A 24471-nucleotide genomic window follows, 5' to 3' on the forward strand; every position below is an offset into this window, starting at 1 on the left:
GACCTACTGGAGCCCGCATGGATCCAAGATTCACCCAGAAAACAGTGAAGTTTGGTGAAAGAAAAATCATGGTCTGGGGTTACATCCAGTATGGGGGTGTGCGATAGATCTGCAGGGTGGAAGGCAACATCAATAGTCTCAAATACACACACATAGTGAATGAAGGTGGGGGGGTCGGCGGTGTAGGTTCCGGGGAGTCGTGGATCGTGGGCGAGTGTCGGCATGCAGACACAGATCGCCTACTATGACCTGATGGTAAAGAAAGCCGGCGCCTTGCCGCAGCTCCGTCCAGGGGACATGCGCAAGTTTCGCCCTCTCCCGCCCCTCAGAGCCTACTCTGCACTATACTCCTTCTACGTACCAGGCGGATGCCTTGCTTTGTGTGTTTAAGATGTCCAGTGTGTAGAGTGATTCTCATTTTTTCTCAATGTAAATGACGATCCATGCTGTTCTTTTTTTTTTTAGATCGTCCAACGCGCCTCCTCCCTCTGTCTGCTCAGCCTTTTGCAGCGTCCACGGGGAAAAGACGTGTGATGAGACGGTTTTAGCAGCAACTGCATTAAATCACACCTAGAGTAATTAAAGGCGTCATACGTTCAGACGACAAGGGTGGGAACCATGAGATAATGACCAACTAACACCTGACATTTTTCTGTCTCTCTTTCAGGCGGAATGCCATACCTTTTTCACAGGCGATCACAAATACCGCAGGATCAAATCCAGATGTTTTCCTGTTTGTCATTCTTATGCCGAGTGTTTGGACACACAATTTCCGTAGGCTTCCCAATGTCCAATCTCATTCAAAGTCATGACGCCTGCGACATTATTGCTCCGCCATTACCTGGCTGTTAGGTGGTTACATCACACTCTTATTTTAACAAGATTAACTTGAATGTTGATCATTCACAGTACACCAGTGACACACACTACACTTAAAAGCTAGTCAGTCTAGCACGGACATATATATACGTATTAACTGTGCAGGCTGGCGGAATTTGTGAAACAGACACTAACATACGTTTTTCATCTATGAACTATAAACACAAATTGCATTTTAATGCCAAGGTGTAAAATGGGATAGAACCTGTCGTCAACATCCATCCATCCCATCAATCACTTCACACACACCAACACCACACACACACACAGCACCACACACACACACCACACACCCACACACACACACCACATCTTAGACACAACATACAATTAAAACACATGTATCTCGGATATTTTGAATCTTTTCTTCAGTTCGCTAACATATTCTGAGAAATACCAACAACGAAGTACAAGGTCCAGCTACTCTACTGTATGATTATTTACTAGACTCTATCCATGGTTTTCCTGCTCACCAAGTTTTTGCATCTCCCCTGGACAAAGGTTCCATATTGGAAGCAAGTCAGCATTGGCGTCAGCACTAGCGTCTGCTGTGCGCATTGTGTCGGAAACGCAAGACACGTTGCGGAGGCTCGCCAAGGACACGTTCCAAATCTAGCACGGCTAATTCTGGAGCAAGTCAGGGCACCCTACTGTGGCGACTACACTAGTAGAAGCGCAAGACACGGGTCGCCTTCTTCACTGTATGTGTTTCATTTTCCCACAACGACCAAAAGTTGATTATTTGAACTAGACTGAGGAAAACTGGCTAGGGGGGGTAAGAAAGAGGGGGCAGTGTGAGGCAATTGACTGAAGTGTAGGAACATGTTGTTGCGGAACACTTTTCAATGACACAAACACCCCCTAAAAAGCGCATCGTGTCTGATCCTATCTTTTTCTTCTTCTTTGTTTTTAATCGCTAGCAAATCAGCTTCCCAACACTGGCTGCTTGATTTTTGAACAACTTCATACCCGTCCACTCTTGTTCGCTTCTTTCCTTGCTGGTTGTTTTTGGGTTGACAAAAACGTAAGTTTTTAGATACACTCGGGCGATTCCTACTTGTTAAAAGATCTAATAGTGTGTTGGGCCCCTTTCCCAGTCCGTCAGTTGGTGGAAAAAAGATCAGCAAGTTGTGTAGTCTCATAACTACAGCAAAAACTGGCAACTTGGAAAAAAAAAATGGACGTGGTACTTTAAGTTAAATGGTATCTAGTTCTTTTTCTGTTTTTCTTGTGTGACTAATGTATAACACTCCCTTCCACAACTGGCTAGCCATGCTTTTAGATAATCTGCTGCGTCAGCCCCCCCAAGTGACTAGACTGTGTTACCTCTTAGTGAACATGAACTATGGTGGTTGATTAAAAAGCACTTGTGGTTTGTCAATTATCTTTTTTTAAATAGAATATTCGGTTTGATTAAGAAAACACGAGGCCTAGTTATTTTTGGCTTCTCATTTTCACCTGCGATGAAGTTCTTCCTGTTTATCATATCAAGCTTGAGTTGATTGCTACTTTCCTCTACATGCAAATACATTTAGATATAGTGATAATCATAACTGTGTTTGTGTGTGGGTGTGTGGTGTTTGTTTTGTGTGGTGTGGCTGTGCTGTGGGTTTGTGCGGTGGGTAGGTTTGCTGTGTGTGTGTGTTTGTGTGGTGTGTGTTGTGTTGTGTGTGTGTGTTGTGTGGGTGTGTGTGTGGTTTGTGTCTGTGTGTTGTGCTTGTGAGTAGTAGTGTTACTTTTATATATATATATATATATCCATATATATTATAATACCCTCCAGAATCCAGCAGAAAGAAATCTTCGTCCGGTATGGAGTGGCTTAGCTGGCCCATCGAAAGCCGAGTAGAAGTCAAGAACGACCACAAGTCCAAGGTAAACCACACACACAGACGCTCACACCACACACACCCACCCCACCACCACACACCCCCACCCCACACACACCCCCACACACACACACACACACACCCACACACAACACAACCGATAGCCCTAATGTTAGCAACAATTAATTGATTGTGGTTTCAGAGGCCGAGGTGAATGCACAGCGACGAGAGAATGATCCCGTGTACGAGGTACCATGTTTCCTTTTGTGGCAACTGAAGTGAGTGCCTCTGCGTCCAGCCGTAAAAAAACTCTAAGCTTGGATATAGCTTCCATGAATTTCACCACTCTTACAACAGCCTAATATTCTTTCCTTTTTTCCTCCGACCATTTCTTACCCTCCAATACACCTTTGGTGTCTGATGAAGTAACCTAAAAATAAACAAATCCAAGTACGAAACCCTGTGAAATGTCATTTAAATGAGCAAGTAGGGCTTTACGGCTGAAGCCCTACTCTCTGGTCTGCGTCCCTTTCCTCACCAGACGTCTCTACCTAACCCAGAGCTGAAAGAGCAGTTAAAGGATTAGGAAACTCATTGGTGAAAGCACCATGATACATGGCCCTCTAAGTCTGGCAATGCAAGGTGGGTCCTTCTCCAACGCCATTCTCCTGCAAAGCTCTTCGTTTTTTTTTTTTTTCTCCGCGTCTTGCTGTACATATGGATATGTCACGAATGTTAAGACTAGCGAATCTTGTCATACCTCACCTATTTTCATCCTCATATCGTATAAAAGTATTATCAAAAACTCATAGAATTGTTTGACAGCAGTGAAAACACCTATGAAAAACTGACAGGGCCAATGGTCTTGACAATAATTCAAAAACCCTTATTGCCCCTGAGCATCAACTCACACTTTTTCTTCTTACTCATCTTACTGTTACCATACTGCAGGCAAGTTTTCCTGTCCACTTACATTTTGAGGGAATTGTTTTAATCCTGTAACGACGCCCTCAGTGACTCTGACGAACTCTGTTCTAGTATTTTTCATTGCCAACGTGGACAAAAGCTCTAATCGAGATGGCAGACATCCCGATCAATTGTGTATCAATTGTATAACCTTTGGCAGTGTACAATCCCTTGGCTTAAAACCCCTCACTATGTCTTGACAACCTTCTTAAATTATCTACTGGGTAATTACCCCAATATTGGACTAGTGTCCATCGATCACAGAGGGGCATTTTCATCATAATGATGTACTATTAATATTAAAGAACATTTTCGCGTCTAATACCTTTTGTACTCTAACATGAGTAGATCATATAGATATGTCGGGCCCTGATCCTACAAACATGGTACGGGTGGATTTTGTTCTGAAAATCAACGTTTCAAGTCTGTAGATACATAATGGTTTTCTTCTCTCGTCAAAAGTGCATATCTTTCTTTATTAACCAGTGTGTATCACTTTCAATATTTAGAAATGGGTTTATAACATGATGCAGACATTGAATATCACCAAGTGTTACATCACATGTTTTAGAATACTGATAGCTGTGTCCTTATGCGGATGTACTAGATACATGTCGGACACGATTGACAACCCTCATTTTAACCACCTGCAAGCTCAATGAAGAACGCTTACTAATTACAAGGAGCAAAACCATGGTCCCCTTGATTACATACAGACAAAAAGACAATTTATCATTTAGTTTTCTGCTGATTTAAATATGTATAATGGACTCGACACTCTACATTGCACGCACTTTACTGTTACGTGGTTTAAGCTATGAGACTATGGGGTTTTATATGGCTTCTCTTGTAATCATCTCCCTGACACAACTTCATCAATAAGAGTGATCTAAGGCCCAGTTAGAAGTCCCCTGTGATATGGCATTATGCAGTTGTTACATAGTTTGATTTCCTCTACTTGCATGGATTGATATCACCATAGTTTTGCTTATGTGCTGTAACAAGTGAATCATCAACCAGCAATTGATCCAACACTCGCAGCGAAATTGATCTTCTAGTCCAGAATCAGATGTGCCGCGGTCGATCTAAGGGCGTCCACTCTTGACCATGTGGCCGTAACCTCTGAAGCTCATAGAGCATTAATCCGCTGCATCATCTATTGGAATACTAAAAGAAACACATCTTTCCAGATGGTGAGTCGGTCCCACTTTTGACATTCATCCTAACATATTATACCAGCACTTTCTTTTTTTTTTTTTTCTCCCCATGCATAAGTTCTATCATAGGCATGAGGCTGCTTTGATTGTGTGTCGCATAACGATGTGTAGGGGATCTGTAGAGACTGTCTAGGGCGTCTGTCTTACTCTTACTCCGCTGGGCCTCCTTATCTCAGCTTTTTCAAAGAGAGGGATCTCCGGTGCTAATAATCTCAAGGCTACACACTCATGTACAGATGCTCCCGGCATTTGAAATAGCCTAGCCTCCTATTCTTTGACCGCCTCCACTCTTCGAAGCTCATCTAGATACGTCCATACAGTGCTCCTCTACTCGTGTAAACATACCCGTATGTTGATATTCTAGTCTACTAGTCTTACTCCTGCCTAACTCCTTTGAGATAGTTAATTAATTTCTGTGTAGAGACAAGCATTATAACAGGACTCTTTTGCTAGATGTAATACGTTTAATTAGCTTAACGAGTATACTTTTTTTTAACCATGGCTACACCTGGCTCTTGGGTGGCAACGTCCTGTCAGTTTGTTTGGTGGATCCACCACTTTGCTCCAGACTGAAATTTTCCCACCAACAAATGTATGGATGCCCTGCATTTTGTTCAGACATGCCCAGTTGAAATGTGCCTCTGAATGTACTGACCTTTCTTCTAGCGCCACCATTGGTATGAAATGGAAAAAACTGTCTGCTTTATAGACTTTGAGTGTGCACCCTTGTGTGGGTTTATATCGGATTACAGACAATTGCTCATACTGCTTTTATTTTGTTAAACTATTTCTTTCTTTTCTGTGTTTCTCTGTCTCTTGTTTGTTTCTCCTCGTCTCACTCTCTGTTTTTCCACGTCGTCTTCATTCCCATTTTTATTTTGCCTTCCCCTGCCTACCTTCTGTCACCACACCTTTCTTTTACAGATCTAAGTTTTTCAGACAAGCAGCTCTGCATTCTTGCTCGCTCCCTCGCTGTTGAAGTCCCTTACTTGTTATGAAAGACCTATCAAAACTTTCCCACAAAGCCATGGTAACACACACACACACCACACCAACACACACACCATAAAAGTTAGTTCCCACGTTTCTGAAGTCTGCAGTTTTACACAGTTCGGTCTGCCTTCTTCTTTTTTCTCACACGAGTCCCCACTAAAATGGTCCACTCTGAGACCTGCAAAAGAAATCGGCGAAAACCAAAGGTAACACTTTTTGTGTGATTATCGTCGTTTTTATCCATCTATCAATTTTCTTACACATCCTTCTATCATATTTAATAAACAAAAACTCCCAACAGATTACCAAATGGGATAGCAGGGCTTTTTGTTTCCAGTATGTTTTCTATTTCCATGATTATATGAAATTACAGTATTTTCCTGAACAGTTGGGCACTGTATTTTTTATCAGTTAAACAGGAGAAAATAGTGCATTTATCGGAAACTATTTTAATGTGTGGATTAAACACATTTGGTGCTCTAGGGAGTATGCACCAGCAGCATGTATGTGGGGTTGACCTCAAACAAAGTTGTGTGTGTTCGTGCTTGTGTGTGTTGTGTTGTGTACACCACCATGTAAGGATGGAAACATGGCTGCGGCCAACGTGGGCACATGATGTTTTTTAAATAGGAAAACCATGGAGCTCTATGACGTCAGTAGGATAAAAATATTGGAGTTCTGGCTACGAGACCCAACAACATTTAAATGTTACTAGGGGATCATAAAAGTTATTTGGACTCTTCATGAATTTTGTTGACAGGAAAAATTAGTACTGTATAATGAAAATTGGCATTTTCTTTTTCCTGTTTTTTTTTTTTTAATTGTTGTCATATTTCAAACTGGCTAGTGACTCTTATGTCCTGCTGTTATCCACATATGGATAACATTTCCCGTCTTGCATGACTCATGTTGCCCGTTGGGCGGGATCATTTAGGTTTAGTTTTTTTTACCACTCTAATCCATTAAAGGAGAAAACCTAGACGCATTACATTATGACACATCACCACACCCCTTCCCCGCTCTAGCCGCCTTTAAGGAAATATATCCAACAAATTAGGGCGCCCTTCCTGTTTTCCTTTTGTTCCTCACAACCTGTTTTTTCATAATTTGATGAATTGTAAACAACACTGACTTGAAAGCATTCATATAGTGACATGTGCTTGGCTTACCCTGGCTAATTGTAACAGGTAATCAACACCTTTTTCTCTGTCAAATATCTTTCACACACCCCCCCCCCCCACGGCTTCCTCAAGCTGTGCTCCATTATCTTGGTGGCAACGGAGTTTGATGACGGGTGGGGCCTGAACAGCAACCACCGCTTAATATCTACGATCTGTGATTCATCACCAGGCGCCCTGAGTCCCTGCAGGGCGGAAGATTGGTTTGTGGGTTTGGATTGATTGTGACGGCAACTAGGGTTTGGACACATAAGGCACCACAGACACAAAAATTGGGTTGAACGGGACTCTCCACGTCATACACCCCCCACACTGCACACCACACCGACGGCGAGGCCACAACCGTGCACTGTCTTTCTTTCTCTCATCTCTCTGTTTAAATAGGATGACATACTTGGTAATCATGTCTTGTTGTAATTGCATTGATTTGGATCATGATGTATCTGACGTCTTTGTCTGTTTCTGTAATGAGAGTTGACTGCGTCAGAACTCTTTGACTTTCCCTTTTGCATAGGGGCTGCACAAACCGCACACAAGTTCTCACGACCGTGTGCCAACTTGTCCGGGCATAAGGGGTGACTCTGCGAGTCTCGTGTCAGACTAGCACAAACTTGGGACTGTTTTGGGGCCCGCTCAACAATGATGAACAGGCCATGACAATACAATTGGTCATGTTGGACGTTCTCTGTCACATCACTGAGTGGATTTTCCATAGAATAATACTGTGCCTGCAGCCTGCTGTAATCTGTCCTTGTCTCAATGGCGTCACATCAGCTGGACTATGGAGTTGTGAGACATGGTAATGTAACGTTGTCTGAATTGTCTCCCACCTGATCACGAATGGCCAGATCTGAAGCTTAGGTACACACACACCACACACCCACCAACAACTCTAATTGTCATAATATTAAGTACAGTCATTATCATTTAGCTGTGTAACATCTCTTTTGTATTTATTTCATAAAAAATATCAACATTTATATACGTCCATTAAAATATGTACAAAAAATTCTCATGCTGATCGTACCATACTGTATATCCGTTTGAATTCAATTGCTTATATTAAACTAGCCCGACCAATTTTTTTTTTTTTAAGGCTGATACCGATACCGAATACGTGGTATTTTAAAAAAGCCGATATATCGGACGATAAATAGTTTAAAAGTAATCCACAACGCTTACAAACCAACACATTTCCCTAACATTATTGTTTTTAGTTCGTAGTTTTGTGCAGTTACTCCTAAATAACATGATAATTTTGTGTTTTTATTATCGAACAGAAACAGAGGCACATCCATTTGTAGAGGCCCTCTGGTTGGGACAAACTATTGTTCTAAAATCGCCATTAAATTGCCCCGATAGATCAAGGAATGCCTATATGTGCCTGCCAATATATCATTGCGGGCTCTTATATTAAACTCACATGGCGGTGCAACGCACACGATCTACTGTATGACTACACTCTGCCTCCTGTCCCCTGCGTGTGTTTGAGTTGCTCAGTGAGGGCCATGGTGATGGCGGGCTCTGCTCCCGCACATCGACACGCCCTACATCACGACCAGCCTGAAGCTCACACTGTCCAGCCTCTGACCTCTGACTATGCGTCGACATCCGTCAACTTCCGCCATCACGTACAGAAAATCACATGACCAAAAATCTCTCTGCTATAAACTAGCAGCCTTTAATAAGCCCTGTCTTTCTGGAACAAAAATGCAATCGCAGTTGTGTTTTACTGTGCTGTTTCTTGGTCCCACCCACATTGCGAAAAACCCGAGGAGCTAGAATTCAATAAAGCCTTTTAAGACTTTACATTGTTACTGAATAAGTAAAAATACGTATAGCAATCAAAATCTCACTTAGTGTAACAAGAACGAAAAGTACTCTGAATTGCAGAATAGACCATTTCAGAAGGTAACTAGTTATCAATCCAGTTATTATAACACAGGGTATATTTACTGTTTAGTATAAGTTGCTTTAGACTGTTACCTAAATGGCTCTATAAGCTGTACTTCAATAAACTAGCTAGCACTTGATTGATCGCTTTGTTGTCATTTCGAGGCTAAATACCACATATTCTCTGTCAGTCCTTGCTCCCATGACCTATGTTTCCTCTTTGATTTTTTGTTTTGTGTTTTAGAATGGTTACAACTTTGAGCGACAGCCACCGGTACAGGCTCGTGGCCTATCCACTGTGCAGGAGCTGCTCAGACCAACCCCTTCCCGGAGTCATCAGGCAGATCCTCAGAACTCCACTCTGGTTTGTTTCCCACCTGATTAATCACCTTTGATCCATATGGATCTGAATCTTGTTTGGAACAATGTGCGTGTTGGCGTGGGCGTGTGTGGTGCGTGTGTTGTGTGTGTGTTTTTTCAAGGTGACATTCTTGGATCCTACTCAGAGAAAATTGCCTGCCGAGCTGCTGAGTGTGTTTGCAGAGATGTGTTACGCTACAACATCCCACTCAGTCTGTTGGTGTCATCAGGGATTTGGGCGAATATCACTCCCCAGAATCTCAGGAGAAAAAAAAGATATTGGGGTTGATATTGGGTTGATTCCTTACGCCATTGACATTTATGTTTTTTTCCTCAAGGATTTTATTATTACTTAACCCACAGTACGCAACAAACCAACCTAATACAGATGCGGCAGAGTATCGCTATCTTAGGGACGTGAAATTAAAATCCTTTTAATTTAGATTTTGTCGGCAGGTTGGAAGACCTTTGATACCTCCCTGCATGGGGCTCTTGGATGGTCCAGTTTGTTGAATACTGCTAAGCAACCGCATGCTCTTGCATTTCATCTATTTCATATACACACACAGATCCCTTTTTTTTAAAGAAGTTTATTTGGTGTGTTTTAGGATAGTACTAGTGTTTGTGGGGTCAGATGAAGAATGACATGACGGTTCAGTCAGGATGTGCAACTGGTCCCCCCCCCGAGCCTACACTCCTGTCAGCGACGAGGTGGACAGTCAAGTGCCATTTGACGCCGTCATCTCGGTGAGTCTGACCTTTCAAAAACACTGTATGGTTTCGAAGATAAACGCCTATGTGTTCTACAATCATAGACTCTAAACAATTGTGAAGTTGTGATCATTTTGTCCATAGCTAATATCTGTTCTCCCTCACCCGTCACTTTTTCCCTTCCCTTCCCATGTTTCTTAATTTCCGTACATGATGTTCAACCGGTGCCTATCGGTGGGAAGTTGAGTGTGTGACGTGGTGAAGTGCTGAGACGTGTCCCCTATGGAGGTCGCAGCTCCCTGGGACCTAGCTCCATCTACGACAGCAACAGGACGGTTGCGTGGCTTGAAGGTCATGTCACAGTATGGCTGGATACTACTGGTCATTTTGCTGTTTTACAGCATCACCCAAACCAATGTGGTTACCTTTTTTATTAGTAAAGTTTTATACTGGTTGAAGTAAGGTATTTTATATAGGAAAAGGCATACACACAGGCATTTTGGGAAATGCAATATTTGCTTTCTTGCCAAGATTGATGATTAGTTTGATACCACTCTCCTGACTGTATATCAGTATTGTCAGGGGTTAGCTTAACCTAGCGTAAAGAATGGACAAAGGTAAACTAAACTCAAAAATGACAAAGTGCTTGCTTTTTTTTGTGTACAGATATAAAATAGAATGTATTAATTAGTGAGCTTTAGATATCGAAGTGTCCTTGGGCAAGACACTGAACCTCGAGTTGCCCCCGTGCTGCGCATCGGAGTGGGAATGTGTGAGTGTTTATCTGATGAGCGTGGCCCCTGGTCGGCGGCCCCGGCCACAGTGTATGAATGTGTTGTTGAATGGTTGAATGTATCCTGTAGATGTAAAAGCGCTTGAGTAGTCTGTTAAGACTAAAAAGCGCTATATAATACAGCACATTTAATTGGCTCATATTTTCCTACTCCAATATTGTTTTTTTAAGGTGAAAATAAAAAAACACCACTTGTGTCACGTCTTTCAGGAAGGACGGGCGTACTATCATACAGACTGGGGTTGGCCCGCTGCCTGTTGTCATGTACAACGCATACCTTGACCGCGCGAACACTTGGACCCGGACGAACTGGACAGTCACCATGCTAGAAGATTCTGGAGACAACCTCCTTCTACCAGAGAGCCGTAGACCTGTTCAGTTCGAGCACACAACACACAGCACACACACACACACCACCACACACACACACACACACACACACACACACCACACACTCACACTCTGAATATACTGTGATGCCAGTGAGGTTCATTATTATGTCACAGTTTAACACTATGTTTTTATTTATGTTTATTTAAGATCTAACCTTATATTCCTCTTCAGCACAAAATCAATTTTCCCTGCACTTGAGTAACAATAACTACTGACTGGATGTAACTGCAAGTACACCTTATTGCTTATTTGGTATGCTGAGTTTTTCCACAAACTACGCAGATGAGTTCTTGTACGGTCCTGCAAAGATGAGATCTTTGATTGTGTTTTTGAGACTTAAGGAACAAATTAATATTCACTGAAGTAGCTGACACAGTGATCTACCTGTGTGTGTGTGTGTGTTGTGTGTGTGTGTGTGTGTGGTGGTTGTGTGTGTGTGTGTGTGTGTGTGTGTGTGTGGTGTGTGTGTGTGTGTGTGTGTGTGTGTGTGTGTGTGTGTGTGTGTGTGTGTGTTGTTTTGTGCATTGTTTGTTTTTTAATTGATGCAAAATAGAGTTATACTGAAAGAAACTAAATTACAGAGCTCCAGATGATTCTGGGAAAAGTTTCATTTTTTACAGAAGTACACTATATTTAGTGGGTGATAATTTTTCTGTTAACCCTTGTGTTGTCTTCCCGCAAAATCCCACTTTGTTTAGCGATGTTTTAACTTTTGTTTGATGTTTTTGTCTCTTCTTTTTTTTTCAATACTTTTGACGTTTTTTCCCCCAAGTTTGTCACTTTGTGCTTTTCTACACTACGTAACACTAACTTATTAACTTAATTTTACAGTTATTTTTGGAACCTATGGTTACATACCTCATAATAGGAATTCTACCTAATGTTTGCGTATGAAAGCAGAAATTAGGAATTATTTAGACTACATAAATGATGGTTGATGGATAATCACAGACTGGATATGTGCCAACTTTTACGCAATGCTTTTTTAACAACCACTTCATGTTTTTTTCAAATGCTATACAATTTGAAAAACACCCAGAAGTAATGAAAGTGAGATTTGTACTTGCCAAAGAGCGTTGTGTGGAATCATCATGTTATTTTGGGAACTTAATAGAACATTGATCCATAAAAATGGTCATTGACCCTAGGACAACATGAGGGTTAGGCTAGATCCTTATTAGCACCCATCTGCCGTGCTTTCCCGGTTTAAAGTCGTTCCAGCAGTTTGAAGAGAGAACTGTTTAATTTCTTTCTTTCTTTCAAAAAAGCCTCTGTTTTGTAAGTATTTAAGCACCATTAATCAGCACTTTTAATCATGACTACATCAGTCCTAGTGGGAACGTGTTGTAAGTCATCACTCTTGTTTTTCTCCTCCTTTTTAACGTTTAATCCCTACTTGTTGGAGGAAAACCTTATAATCAATGCACAAGTGTCAGTAACTGCAGTGGAAAAACTAATTTTTAAGATGGCTTGAATATGATCATGCAGACAGGGTTTGTGTGTGGTTTGTGGGTGTGTGTTGTGTGTGTGTGTGTGGTGTGTGTGTGTGTGTGTGTGTGTGTTTGTGTGTGTGTTGTGTGTGTGTGGTGTGGTGTGGTGTGTGTGTGTGGTGTGTGTTGTGTGTGTGTTGTGTGTGTGTGTGTGTGTGTGTTTCTCCCCCTCCTAGCTTTCCCCTCTGTTTCTTTTGGCTCGGGGACGCGTTCTTCCTAGACGTACTGTTTGTAATATGTATCTGTAATTTCTGAATATATGTTTCACATAAAGGAAATCCCACAGACAGGCACTCTTTTTCACTTTGGGCATGAACTGTGAAGAATGTCGCTTCTCTGAACGATTCCTTTACCATTCCTGATTCGTGCTCGTTGGCTGCGGGGAGCTGGCCACAGATCATAGTTTTGGAACTCATCATGATCAGCCCAATGTTGTTCCTCGCATAAACCCCATAGTGCTGTCCACCAGCAGAACATACTGGATCTGTCGATACCAGTGAGTATGCATTAGGATATAGTAACATTATAAGCTAAAATTTTTTTTATTACCATCTCACGGTGTTACTTATTAGTTGTGTGGAGGAGATAATCTGCCCTACGTTGAATAGCTGTTATTTTTAACCTAAGAGCCATATTGAAGCCTGGCATCTTCAGACTTAACGCAGACGAGAACAGACAAGCTGAATTATAGAGCATTTCTGAAGAACTTTTTTTACTTTAGACCAAATTATTTGATACATATAGATAATATAATTTCTCATTTGTTTTTAATCATAGACATTTCGGACCAACTTGATATTCTCTGGCCTCCTCCCATTATATATGCAACATTCCATTTTGCAAGAACATTATGTAAGGTGGCCTACTGCCATTCTGACTTATATTTTAAGCCATTACAGTTACACAGCGTTTTATTTAACTCTGTTTTGGAGTTAGTTTTTTCTTTTTTTTGGGAAGTTGTTCAATTGCAAGTCATGTTTATTATTTGAATAATGTTGTTATGCTTAAATATTTTATACAGTTTTTGTTCTTTGTATATTTTGTTAGCAGCTATACTTATACTATAGTTGAAAGTAGAAGCTAAATAGGACTTTATTCATCCTGAGGGAAACTGTTGTGCAGCTATGCTCAGTAGTAACTAGTGCAAAATAAAAAATCAATAAAGGTGTAACTATACAAAAAATCAATATACTGCTATTCAAAACGTACACAATAAAATGGCAGCAGAACACCATTTAATAAAACATTTAAAGTTCTCCTATTGTAAGCTCGGCCAACGTAAGATATAAATCTGAATTTAGATGTTTTGGAAATAAAAGATAGTAGCTTTAGTTTCACACATTTACACTTTTGCATCTGAGAGTCTAAAAATATAGTCTTTGGCATTTGCTACATGAGCTCTACAGTTCACTCCATTTTCTTCTCTCTTGCAGACAACTTTTTTGTAGATACGCTCCGCTTCTCGCCTCTCCGACACCAAACACGAAGCACCGCCGTGGCCACACATGACTACATGACTAAGAAGGTAAGGGCGTGCAAGACGTCTCATATGATGCTGGTCCATACAAACAAACTCATTGGAAGAGAAGTGCTGGAGTTTCGTTTATTTTGTTGTTTTCTAGTGAATATATTTAAGTCACATTCAGCCTAAAATCTCTCTGTTTATATTCTCTCTTCTGTCCTCTCCTCCTCCTATTCTGTGATTTTAAACTCCCCTGCATCAGGGATGACCACCACCAACAGGCATGGTAATCACCCTTTTTCCTCCGCATTATTCCTCCCCTTCTCACTTGCTCATTTCTTTCGTTTTCCGTGATCTACATTGCTGGCGGCGTTTAGATGTGTTTTGTGAATCCACCACCTCTCTTCCTCTGTGTTTCATTTTTCAGGAAACACAGTACTACGCATGTGATTATCGTGAATCAAGTACTAATTGTGTGACATATTGCTCACTAAGTTCTAACATGTTTGTTTTTTCCCATCTTTAGGCCCCGATCAGACTAGACTGAAAAAACTTTAATTCACCATCATTTAGCTTCACAGCAAATAGTGGCTGGCCGAGGACGGCTGATGCGATGCTTGCCTAGCAAGAAACCAAAGCTGTGACTGGTCCGATCAGGGTCTCCAACAGAACGGCATGCGCCTTGCGTTTTGCAACCTGCAACGCATTTTGTCTGATCACGGCCTTAGGAGAGCAGTGTCCTTTGTTACAGCTGCATGAAGAATGAGATGAGCTAATGTTTTGACTAGATACCACCCAGAATATATTTATTTTTCATGTTTTTTTGTTGCAGCCCGTATGCTAACCACAGAGATTTTTGCCCAATTTACCAAACTTTCATCTTCACCGAAAACAAATGGCTCCCTTCTTTGCCCCCATATTTTGACAGTCCCTGTTTCTTCCTTTGTGGTTGTCAGAGTGCTACATCCGCCTGTGACCTTCTGGGTGTCGGAGACTTTGACAAGCCCTCGGACGTCAGCTTCTTTATGACGCCATCAACACATGGTACAAAGTCTTTTTATTCCTCTCTTCGGGCTGGATCTTGATTCAATAGTATTGTTTAATAGCTTTTATATCTTGATGATATGGACACTTTTCTTAAACATACTGTGCTTGTCCAAATTAATTATTTCAAGCATTGATTTACAAAAAAAAAAAGAGTCATTTAAAAGAACAGTTCAACTTATGGAATACACATACAGTATTTAATTGTTGATAATGAAAATGACTAGAAACAGGGAGACACCCTGTCTTTGTCCAAAGGCACAAACTCCGCCTACCGAACCTCTAAAGCTCTTATTAACATGTACTGTCTCTTTTGTTTAACTGGAAAGTAAAACGTCAATGTTGTGCTCCCTGCAATCTCCGACCTCACTGTGACAACTAGATTCCAGTAAGTTACTGCACGTGTCAAGAGACAAGTCTTGCTCATAAGCTGTTTCCAGTCTTTTGTGCTATAGCCCAACTAGCTCCTGGATGTGTCTTCAATCATCTTTAGAATCTGTAGTGGTGTCAATCTCTCATCTAACTCTTTGCAAGAAAACAAATGGATGTATTTCCGGAAATGTTGAAGCAATTCTCTATTTAGTTTTTTTGTTTACACATGAAGATTTTGTCTAATGTACACAAAGCAATGCAACACGTTCATTAATCATTTATTTGATTATTGTCTATGGGACATGCATACATTTCCTTAAAATTGATGATGGAAGTATTCTTATTAGTGTTGTAGTGTTTAGTCGCATTATAAGAAAAGACCAGATATCTAATGTGGCACTATGTTTCATTTTTATATTTTTAGGTGTTATGTGTTTGGAATATCAGTTGCTTTGTATTCTGCTCTCAAGAAGTGACAAATCCTCAACACTCACTTGCTCCACAACAGAAAACCAGCAACAATGTCCGACTGGGGATGGTCACAACCCATCCGCCGCTCCACCCTGAGACGAGCCGCGTGGCCAGAGCCATCTGGGCCGCCATGCAGACGCATCTGCCAACAACGCCAAGAACTTCATCACCAAGTTGCTAAAGAAGAACCGCCACGGCCCTGGAGATGGAGTCGACGTCGGGGAGTTCGCCGTCGGGTGAGGGGGAACGGACGGGTTTCCACTTATCATTGTTCTAAATGCTTGTTTCCTTCTGTTGTTGAAACATTTTGCCTATTTATTCCTAAATTTCTCTTTATTCAGCTGCCTCAAGTTATCTATTTTTCCTTCAGGGTATGGATGTGTCATTGTTCAAGGATGCATACGAGGGTCCCAAATTTGACTTCCTGCTCTCCCACGCTGCCTACTGCCGAGACGTGCTAAAACTAAAAGAAGGACAGAATGCCGTGATCAGCACGTAAGAGTGAGCTCCAATCTTGTTCTTATTGTTTAAGAATCTGTACTGAAAATACGGATCATCATGAACAAATATAGATTGGATTTATGGAACAATCTAACCATTTGACCACAGTTTCTGTAGCCATTCATCCAAACTCTCTTTCTTGTTACACAGATCATAGGTCCACTGAGGAGGAGGAGGTGTTTAACCAGGATGCCTTCCTGCTTTTGGAAGCATCATCCTGAAAACGTCCGAGAACGAATCAAGAGCAAAGTGCAACAGTTTGGAATTGAGGAGACAGGTATTTTATTTCCCTTCATTGCAGCCGTACACTTTCACAAGGTGAAATCTTTTGTAGAGTCTGTAAAATTAATGCAGGGTTTCTCTCATGGCCAGCGATCTTGTGATGAAGGTGGACGCTCTGCTCTCCTCTCAGCCCAAGGGAGAGGCCCGGTGAGTATGACTTTGCAGATGACCGCTACAGGTAAGTTTGTAATACAAGCACATCATTTATTCAAGCAAGCCTCTTTATTCCAGGAGGGGAGACCCTCTCTAGCTTTTCTTCAGATAACACAATTTTTGCAATATACATATGTTGTATTGTTTGAATTTTCGAGTTTATTAAATATTGGACCTCTTTACCAATACTGTACCAAAGTTACTTTAAAACTTATTGTAATACAGAATACATTTTTTTTATCTGTGCATTCTCTCACAACAGCCTTGAAAATCTTGGTTGTGTTTACTTCCCTTCATGATTGATTTGCTGATTTTTGGCAGTGCTGTGAGATCCGCCCAAAGGAGGGAGACGTGTACTTCGATGTTGTTGCCGTGGTGGATCCTGTAACCAGGGACGCACAGAAACTAGCTCCTCTCCTGTTGGTGGGTGAATGCTCTCCCTCGTTGGATCTGGTCTTTCTTACTGATTCGTCCAGTCGATTTAGCCTATCCTTTGACTTTGAGCCTGTCCACGGTTTTATTTCTAACCCTTCTTCTCTCCCCCCCTCTCCACCTGCAGTTCTGAAGCAGCTGGTAAACGTTACTTACGGGTGTTCATGAACTGCCAATCCAACTGTCAAAATACCTCTCAAAGTGAGGACTGTTTCTGAAGCTTACACAACTAGTAACCAGTGTCAGTATATGTCCAATACCCTGTGTTTTGGCTTCCTCGCTTCTTTCGGCTTTCCTCAGAATGTGCTTATTGAATTTTACTTTCAATGGCACTGGATCCTAAGTATAATACTGTATAGCCTGTGCCACATTAGATTGATAGATAGATAGCTAGATAGATAATAATCTTACTTACTTTGTTCATCCCAAAGGCATATTAGGCATTCAGTAGCAGGACAACCATAACACAACAATACATATACACCCATATATCCACAATATGTAGAATAAAAATCACTCACAGAATACAATGACCATGATAAGGTAGATACTATGGAGACTGTGTGCAATGGTGATAGTGCAGGGATTGAACTCTGACTATTAATATTAACATACTACCTATAAATTGACTGATTGCTATGAATGAACAAATATACAGGAATGAGTAAATTAGGATTTAAATTACAATTTGGTCCAACATACTGCAGATCTTTAGCATCACTGTATTCGTAGTATCCTCAGTTCTTTTTGGAAAAGCCAGAATGTCAAATTTGATTTAAAAATATAATTGACAGGGCACGCTCTCTAATTTAAACATGTTTTTTTTCTGAAATGTAGGGACTCTGGTGCATAATTGGAAGTTTCTTTTTGTTGCTTAATTTTCATTTTCTGTTCACACTCTATTATCATTCAGTGCCTATGAAGCCCGTGTTTGCATTAACCGTGGGATTATTGTCCTCTTTCAGCAGGACATATTTTTTTTGGATCAGTTTAAAACCATTTGCAAAGTTTTCCAGAGCTTTCAAGCACTTTATTACATTTGCTCAGTTGTTGGATTTAAAATACTTAAATGTTTGTGCAAATGTTTTATGAGAAGAGAAATGCACAAGACACTTTAGTTAGACCTCAAGGATTCTTACAATGTTTTTTATAGTGTTTAACATAACTTTTCGTTGTTTACAAGAAAACTCCACAGGGCACCTTTTAACTTTGTGTTTTTAACAAAATCTGATATTTTCCAGTTTCTTTATGTTTGCTGTTTTGGCTAAAGGCATGCAGCAAACTGCAGATTATGCAGGAGGACTCCTCCACCTGTTAAAAAGTCCCTGTGTCTCTTTCAGCTTTTACCCATGTGTTGGAGCCAAGGTGGCGTTCCAAGCGAGGTAGTTTCTCTCCACCCCCGTGGCCAGGTTCCTGGACAGCCCAGACTCCCCTCTTCACCCTGAACCCACACTCCCGAGAGCTGGATGGTGGAGTCAGTGCAGACCCGCTACGATCTGGACAACATCTACCTGGAGGAGGTAAAGCATATGTCTGTCTTTTCTCCCCATCTCTGCGTGGGTTTCCTCCAGGGAGCTCTGGTTCCATCAGAACACATGCTCTGAGTTCTCCTTTCAGTGTCCTTGATCAGGCACTGCTCAGATCTGGACCTGATCCCCGGGCGCTGTGTTGGCTGCCCACTGCTCCCTTGAGGGTGGGTTAAATGCGAGAATAATTTCACTACAGTTGTGTATGTAACAAAAAAAGTACCTTTACCTTAAGGGACTGTACAAAGGATTTTTTTAATCTTCATATATAATTTTTAAATTGTGGTAAACGATTTAACAAGTTGACAAATTAAAACATTGTTTTAAGGTGAGATACATAATGTTCAGCACCCAATAATTTTGTATTTCCCTCATTATAATCATGTTTAATGTTTTTAAACTTTCTTTATACTGTTGTAATTGCCTATGTCTGTCCTAGGCCTGTCGCATCCTCACAGAATTCTTCAATTTTTGCTTGTGTGCTGAGGATTTTTCGTTCTCTTCTGGAAGACCTGGGTTTATCTGGGAACCATTACTAATGTGTGTGTTTGTAAATACCCAGGCTCTCTGTTATCGGGCTGCACAATGAACTTTATTTGTCTGGACTCCTGTTTCTGCATGGAGAACATTGTAGCAGCAGAGTACGTTGGAGCACCTTTTGTTGGAAGGCCATTGTTTTGATGTCAGTTCAGGCCGCCGCCCCGTGGCCTCCAGTTCACCCTGGGAACTGCGTCTGAGCCCGTCATATGGATAAATCGTCATGGCAAACCTGGTGAGTTACAGCCTCAGAACCCACTTGAGCAAAGTTGCCAGTTGGTATAGTTTTTTCACACTTTTTATCAGCTTATTCTGTCCCTTTATTATTATACTCCCAAACGCTATTATCGGTGGTGTTGTGCTCTGTAGGGTTACTTCCAGCTGAAGGCAAACCCAGGCGCCTGGATCCTGAAGATGAGGAAAGGACGCTCTGATGACATCTAAAGATTTACAGGTAAGAAAATTGAGAATTTGCCATATTCGTCTCTTGGATCTACAACTGGCTTGTAACTTTCAGTTTCTTTATGTTTATTTTCTCTGTTGCAGCCATGAAGGCACAGACTCTCCAGCGAGTCTGATGACATCATAGTCGTGCTAAACAACTTCAAAAGCAGGATCATTAAAGTCAAGGTCGTTACCTGGATGAAGGGATGACAGTCTCGCACAAGAGGAAACAGTGTTAGAATGTGCCCTTTCACTCAGTTAGATTAGATATTTGTCCACAAATAAATAAAAACCAATCCAGGACTGTTAGTGGCAACATTTTCAGTTTTCCCAGTCTGACTGGTTCTCATGATTAAATGAGTAGAAGAGAGAATGTTTTTTTTTGTTTTTTTTAGTAATGTAAACATATACAGTATGTACATAATTACATAGGTAAAATTATTCTCATTTCATTAGGAAATTTACATCCCATGGATGTAGCCACATGCATTCCCAGAACGGCTCTCGGATATAGAAGACTAATCTAATTAATTAAATAAATAAGGAAATAGATATCCTCAAAATACTCAAAATAATATAGTGGACAGAGCATCCGTTCGTTGAAGTGCTGCAAATGCGGAAGTGCCTTAAACCTGCATTCAGCGGGGTGGGGGGGGGTCACATATGGTTGCCAAAGGAGGTCGGATTCTGTAGAAGTCTATGAGTAATCAGTAAACCTTTTCACAAGAAGTTTATGGCCTCACTCGCTAGTTTGATGTTCTTTTTTTGAATTATGGTTTGGTTGATTTTACAATCAGCGATAAAGCGTGATAAAGAGTGTCCCCCTCGTCAAAACCATCACATCTGCAACCAGGATGGCTGCGCCTGTAACGGCAAGCTCGACGACTCAAAGCATCTCCACAAACCAATGGGTGACGTCACACATGCTCTGTCTGTTAATTTACAGTCATGAGCAAACGCATTGGGTCGTATGTGCATTGACACTTGTGTGCCTTGACATCTAAAAGTCTGAAACTTCTATTGTTTACATTTGTGTTTTGCGGTCTTCTTTTTCCTTCTTGTTTGTTGCCACAGTGGTGTTTTTTGGAACATTACCGTCACCTGTAAAGGAGTGGAATAATGTAATAAAAATTATAACTTACACAAAACCTGCACAAAACGGACATCTTGTTAATTTCAGCCTAGCTTTAGCAACATATCTCTACTATATATATAATATATATTTATATATTATATATATATATAATATATATTATAAATATATACATTTCAGTAGCAAAGGTGGTTAATTTTTTCAAATTATTGAGAGGCATGGCTTTAGCAGTCAGAACAGTTGCCATATGTTGACATATATCAGCCGTCACAAATCAGTGCACCCAGAAGTGTTAACTGATTCCTAGATTAATTTCTAGATATTTTTTGTCCATTGTATTTAATTATTTACAAATTAGATGGGTTCGGGTCCTCCATATAATCCAAGCTAGATACATATGTATTTGCTAGTTCAAATGGTTTGACAATAGTGATTAATACAGGTTGTTTAACTAACAAAATTGTGTTGATCAGGTCCAGAGAAACCACCAGTTCATAGGAGCTGCTGAGTGACGGGACGAGGAAAACGATGCGGCTTCTGGGAATCCTGGCCAGGACAGCTTTGACTCAAATTATAGTGACAAAAAAACTATTTAAAAATGATCATTAGTCAATCGCAACAAGGATCGATAACAATTTTAGTAGAGTTCAAGTTAAGTTTAAGCGTTAGCGCGTTACTTTAATATTCATGACTTCGTTACATTGAAGCCATTGCCACGGTTCTACATCATTGAAGAGTGAACATCTTTGGATTTTGAATTTTTCTGACAGTGTGAGAATTCACTGAAACAGTATTATTAATAATGAACACAATTGAGGTGATGTGCCTCGACAAGTTTGAAGGTATAGGGATGGGGGTACGGGAGGGTGTTAGAGGGAGGGTGGGGATGCACCTCAACATTATGTAAGATGTAATTCTCCGATACTGGTATAACAATAGGATTATCAGTGTGTGTATTATTATTTTGTTCTTTTTAATTTGAACTTAAAAAAAAAAAAAAACCTTTTGCACTGTGTTCAGGGTCAAGGTGGAGGAACCAGAGGAGTAAAGCAGGAAAGGACGTGATCAACATCTCTCCGTGGCCTCGGGCACCTGTAGAGCGCTTCCTCATGTGTGAAAGAGTGTGATAAGGCAAGATAAGGCTGTCGTATCACCAAAAGCCTTAAAAGCTGTCATCCTTTTTCTTATGTGTACAGAGACTTTATTGATTGAAGCACCTTTGTTCTCTTAGCCCTGTTGCCACCAATCTTTTTGTTCTTCCTTCCCTCCAGGATTATGATGCTGTCAGTTCTCCAAAAACACCAAAACCCCCGTCAAGTTCTGTTTCTCAAGAACTATCTGTCCCAACGTTCAAGGTAGATTTTTTTTTTTTTTTTAAATCAGCTGGCATCTCATCATTGATGTTGAGCTTTTGTCTGCGACAGCTGCAGCTTTCCCTTTTTTTTTTTTCTCACCTTACCTTGTTTTTACACCGTACCCGTATAAGAAACTACTCCTATGAATGAGAAGTTTCATTGCTTTTCTTGGCCCTTTCATCATTATCAGTCCTGTTTTCACGACGTTTTTCACTCTGTTTTTAGAGTTAGTTAAGCCCCATTACCTGTAATACTGTATTTTTCTGACTTTTTTTTTTTTTAAGTCAAAGATGAGATTGTTTTGTAACTCAGGATCACACTCCGCCATTTCCTTATTAACTCCTAAGCTTCAGATTGGCATTGCTCTTATTTTTGTATATTTATTGGTCTTTATATCATAGTAGACTAAACCGACTGAATTAATGCTTGATTCAAACCAGAGGTTTGTTGTTGTTTTTCTGTGATCCTTCTTTTAATTTCCCAGGGCACCTTAGAGTTCCTGATTTACTTCTTACTTGTGGACTGATTGAGCACCCAGCCTCTGCAGTCTTTTTACGTACCAAGAAATCTAAAGCCATTTGAACAAAAAGCCAGCAAAATCAACACATAGTGTCATTCTTAAAATGTTCGTTTGTGAATTGCCCATTTGACAATCAATCAATGTCTTTTAGCCATTTATGTATACTCCATTGCCTCTTGTATTTCCTAGCACAAGTGACAGGCTGTTTTGTGTGTGTGTGTGACCCTGTTGCAGGATTTCATCCCCCACATGCGAAGCAGTAGGGTTTCCAGTATGGCTGGTCCAGTACAAGTGGCCTCGCTGGTTACACCAACAGACCGAGAGCAGAGGATCCTCTGGGGCTACAAGACCTGTTCCTGACGTGCTGTTTCCTCTCGCTGTCGATAAGATCCTGTTTGTAGACGCTGACCAGGTTAGCCCACACATAGCTGTTCAAACACTGTTTCATCCTGCAACCAGTCCCTGACAAAAGTCTTGTCGCTGTGTTACAAATTGACCTGAAGTGCCGCCAAAATATATTTCTAATCAAGATTTATTTACAAGAATGGCCCTTTTTAATCCCAACAGCTTTTGTAATATGTTTCAGTGCAAAACGAAACTGTCAAAAGTATTCTAATATTCACAGCTTGGTAAGCCCATGGAGTCAATTTTTGCAAAGACATAAGTGTTGTCGCCTTGTCATATGAGCTTCCTGTGACTACAATGGATCAATTAGGTCTCAAGTGTGTATAAAACAACCCAGTACACTAGACCTTCACATCAACTGCAACTAGACATCTGCAACATGATTTGCAGAGGTCACCCTGAGACTAAAGTTTTGATTATCAAGAGGCTGAGACCAGATCCCTGCTGATGTGGCAGACACCTTCAATGTGTCTCAGCGTCAAGTACAGGGATTAAAAAAAAACATTTGAAGACACTGGAGATGTTTTTGACGACCCAGGTCAGGCAGACCCCGCAAGACAACTGCTCGAGAGGACCGTTTTGTTGGCTCGAAAATCCAAGGCCAGCCCATTTTCCACTGCAGCAGAGCTCCACCAACCTGGTCCCCTGAAGTCCCTGTGTCAACCAGAACAGTTTGCCGAATCTGTCCGAAATGGCCTCCATGGTCGAATCAGTGCCCAGAAGCCAGCACTAAACAAAAGACAATTGAAAAACCGTGTGGCATTTGCCAAGGCCCACAGCCTCTAAAAGGTGGATGCGGGAGAAGTGGAAGAAGTGGATTTTTCAGATGAATCTCCTTTGAATTACACCACATTTGCCGCAAGTATTGCAGGACCTACTGGAGCCCGCATGGATCCAAGATTCACCCAGAAAACAGTGATTTTGGTGAAAGAAAAATCATGGTCTGGGGTTACATCCAGTATGGGGTGTGCGATAGATCGGCAGGGTGGAAGGCCATCATAGTCTCAATACCAAGAAATCTTAGCTACCTCTTATATTCCAACCATAAAAAGGCCAAATTCTCCGCAGGATGGTGCTCCATCGCATACTTCCATCTCCACTTCAAAGTTTCCTCAGGCGAAGAGATCAGATGCCCAGGATTGGCCCGCCCAGTCACCAGACATGCACCATTG

At 41.1% G+C, this 24471-nt stretch overlaps 1 protein-coding gene across 1 annotated transcript in view; it reads left to right on the plus strand.

Annotated features, from left to right (window-relative positions):
• The window catches only part of uggt1 (UDP-glucose glycoprotein glucosyltransferase 1), a 59796-nt gene that overhangs the window by 27072 nt on the left and 8253 nt on the right, over positions 1–24471 (plus strand).

The sequence above is a fragment of the Etheostoma spectabile genome, chromosome 20 (assembly GCF_008692095.1).
Source record: "Etheostoma spectabile isolate EspeVRDwgs_2016 chromosome 20, UIUC_Espe_1.0, whole genome shotgun sequence".
Taxonomy (NCBI): domain Eukaryota; kingdom Metazoa; phylum Chordata; class Actinopteri; order Perciformes; family Percidae; genus Etheostoma; species Etheostoma spectabile.